The sequence below is a fragment of the Austrofundulus limnaeus genome, unplaced genomic scaffold (assembly GCF_001266775.1).
Source record: "Austrofundulus limnaeus strain Quisiro unplaced genomic scaffold, Austrofundulus_limnaeus-1.0 Scaffold14, whole genome shotgun sequence".
In the NCBI taxonomy this organism is placed as follows: Eukaryota; Metazoa; Chordata; class Actinopteri; order Cyprinodontiformes; family Rivulidae; genus Austrofundulus; species Austrofundulus limnaeus.
Window position 1 is genome coordinate 1,053,365 of NW_013952416.1, and position 4,003 is coordinate 1,057,367.

Below are 4,003 nucleotides of genomic sequence, written 5' to 3' on the forward strand. Positions count from 1 at the left end.
CCTAAATCACTCGTACGCACAACTTAAGAACAAATCTGTGCGTACGAACGGTTCTTGCATGAGGCCCAATGAAACACCAAAAGATTTATCTATAATACTAAAAATATCATTAATCATAATATTAAATAGCATAGGACTTATAATACTGCCTTGGGGAGTACCATTTTCTACTTGATATTTTGAACTTATTTCCCCAATCTGTAAAACTGACTGAGTTATGGCCATTTTTGCATTTGTGAAGGGACTTCCTGTGGCAGCCATCTTTTACTGGGTTGACTTCAAAACTGACTGAGTTGTAGAGGTCCATTCACTGGTTAATTTCTAATATTTTCAATAAAATTTGCTCACTGGCTCATGAGACATTAAACTAACACAAGCACACATGGCAAAAACATTATTTCCCACCGCCAATAACACTTTATACTGGGTAAATATTAATTAAAAGAAACACAGTAGCAGATTCTGGGGAAACTAAATAAATCTTTATAAGGATTTGGAGGYTAAGTAGTTGCAGGTGCTGCTGGCCAAATGCACTTGATTAGCTGGCTGATGGAAAGAAATCAGGAATGATGCTGAAGCTGCYGTTGCTGCTCACAAGCTTTGTAAGCCCAACTATTAAAAGTTCCTATTTCTGCCGAGAACAAAATTTTTTCCAAGTGAATAAACACTGAAGATAGTTGCCAGTTTTCTGTGAAATATACATCCTAAGAAGACCATCTTGAGGTCAGCCTGTGCAATGATCAGAAAAATTATAAAGTAACCCTAAAGCTACTGACTCCAGACCGCAGTAGGAAAGTTCAATCTTAGAGTTTATGACAGTACAGTTAAAAAAAAGGCTGAACAAGTCTGACATTGTTTGCATGAGTTGCCTCTTCTTGAAAAAAATAGTAGCAGCGAGACTTTGTTTTGCCAAATTGCATTTAAATGCAGCTGAAGACTCATGGAGCAGTGACCTTTTGGACAACCGAGACCACAGTGGAGATGTCTGGCCGTAACGCACAGAGCAACGTTTGAAGCAAACCAAACCCAGCACATCAGCACAAACAGCAGTCAAACACTGAGAGGCTGTAAGTGCAGAAATGAGTGTCAGGCAAACTTCAAAATACTTCTCAAGCTGCATTAAACCAAAGTTAAAGACCTGGTAACGACATGAGGGTTTTAATATTTAATCTTGATAATTAAAAGCTCATAGACTGAAAGAGGGTTTTACCAAGATTGTAAACCATACGTCTCATCTTACAGGATGATGAACAGCAGGCTTACCGGAGTCCAATTAAAAGCTCTCTCAGAAATGTGTAACTCTTTGTTGACACATGAAGGTGAATCATTGCTGCCTTACACAAAGGCAGATGCATTTTTCAGCTGCTGACATCAGGAGTTCTGCAAACTCTGCCAGCCTCCGACCAAATCAGGCTCTACGCMGACAGATTTTCTTCCGCACAGCCTGCCTTTACATTCTTTAATCCAGCTATCTCCCTTACTCGCTCTCTTGCGCAGACTTTGAAGTGGAAGTGTTGCGAGTGTGGGTGGTAGGCAGGGTATAATTTGAGCTCAATAATGTCAAAATGCACGCCGGTTAGTTTTGAGTGCTGGAAATGTGCTCATGTCAGAGCTAATTTCTCTTACCTTGCTAAAGTCGTCCCAGGCGTGTTTTTGGCCTCTGTGCGCCGAGAGTCGGGTTGAAATGGAGCGAGCATCACACCCTAAACYGTAACACGCAGCAGAGCCACTCGATCAGCTCATACCCAGGCCTTCTTTTTTCCCCCCAACTTAACCAGGACAAGTCATATACTCGCCTGACATCTCTGAGCTTGATCTTAAACTTCACCTTTTGCTTCCAGACAGAAATCTGCTGCTCGTTTCACAGTCAGTGACACGCACCTTGTTCGAACTCACGTGCAGGCCTGAAGAGACCCTGAAACGACTGCAGTCACTTTCTTGTGTGCAAAAGTGGTGATTTTTTTGCAATCTGCCCCTGCAAATTAGTTGTACAAAATTGTAGCAATTAAAAACATGCAGCAGGGGATTGCAACCATCTGCAGAGCTGTCCATCCGCTGCCTAACAATTTCTCCTTCCTTGTCTGAGATTTGAAGCTGGGACAATCTGCACCCATGTTTATTCATGTTTTCTTTTGTTGTTTCATCCAAACTGGCTTCATGTTTTCACTTTTAGTACTCTTTTTTTTCCACATGCCTTCTGTGCTGGTTAAGTAGATTCATTAGTTATCTGCTATAATATAAACAAAAGGTTAATTCTGTTCCAAATATAAAAGGGCTCATAAAAACAGTTATTGAAATTAWTGTTTTAATTTTATTGATATTACTATCCTGTATGTTTTTTGCCTTCCAACTACTTGTGCGAACTTTGTRCTWGTTTGGCCATTTTTTATGTCAAAATGTTCGTCTCATTCAGGAAATAGATGCTGTAAATTTAGGTTTTTGTAACTTTTGGACTTCTGGAAATATTTTACTTTATTAATTTTTCTCAACAAAAACATTGTGAGTTTGCTTCAATTCCATCAAAAAAAATTGTCATCTTTCAAATCTGCTTCAGCATACTTGCTCTATTTTTTGCATTTTATAGTTATTTGCTATTTTTCTGTTTCGTTTGGTCTCATCTTTAGCTGCATTTAGCTTTTAACCAGCCTTTTGATATGTTTAACTTTTAGCCAGTGTTCACTGTCATATTTCAAGATGGTGGATTTGAACAATGTTTGTACAGAAATAACCAAACTTCTCAAACAGACTTCCCTGTTGTTGAATGTTTTGAACCTCTCCTGCTGGGGTCACATGCAGTTTTGTTGTGACTTAGCATCACAGTAAGGTGGAGATGATAGGATGTCTATTGGAAACCAGCTGAGCTGTGTATTTTACAGCTGGACCACAGTCAGATCATTTGTTAAAACTGCCCAGTTCTAATCACTGCAGCAAACTCATGGATCAAATGGACAGCTGAGACAGAAACAGAGCCTGTGCTTTTGCTCATATTGTCGTATTGCAGGCCAATCAATAAATCTGCCTGCTAATGCAGTACTTTACTGAGCACTGCAGGTGATTAAAAATAAACATATGTAATAATAAAGTCTCAAAGTAACAGAAAACTACGGCCRAAGAAGCGAAGCGAACACGAGAGCGCTCAGACATTTTGATTAATGGCCTCTCTGCTCAGGTGTAACAGCTGTAATTTAGCACTTAAGCTTGATGGAGGAAATTATTTAGCTGTTGTATTTTCTCACTTTAAAAGCAATGAAAATTGTTTCAGTCAGGTTCTTCAAAAGGTTTTAAAACTACAGCTGAACTGTGGAACTAAAACAGGATGACTTTGTTTGAGCTGCCCCAACTGAGGTAAAAGAGCTGTGTGTTTTTTTTTCAGAAGATGTGTAATATTTAACAATCAGCTCATAATCCATAATTCAAAAGGACCGATACAACATAAAAGTCACATAAAATGTATTATTTAATGTTAGAAGAATGCTTTTCTCGAGTGGGTTCAAGTAGATAAAAACCACCGGGAACCTTTTGGTTTTGACGAGTTCTGAAAACAAAACTGCTGCTCAAAGACTGATGCACCTCTTCATTTATTTTTTATGATAATCTAACGACTCCTAACTTTTAACAAAAACCTGTATTTGAATGTTTTTGAAGTCCATCACTTTGAGTTTTGTTCTTTGATCATCCTGAACCAGTTCCCCCATTCTTTGTGATTAAAGCAACTATAAATTTAATCAAATTTCAGGTAAAACATTCAAATTAATGGATTCCATTAAAGTTAGAGCACAGAGAAAATATTAAATCAAACAGCACTATTACAGAAACATCTACAGAGCAGAAGTTTTAGGTTCAGTGGCAGATCTAGGATTTTTCAAATAAGGTGCCATCAAGGGTCCACAATTTTAATACAGGGGTCAAGCGTTCAACATCTTCGCACACAAATCCCTGGTTTTGGTAAGGTGCATACATTTAACCAGTCAGACATGTTTCAAACTGTTGTAATAAATAATAA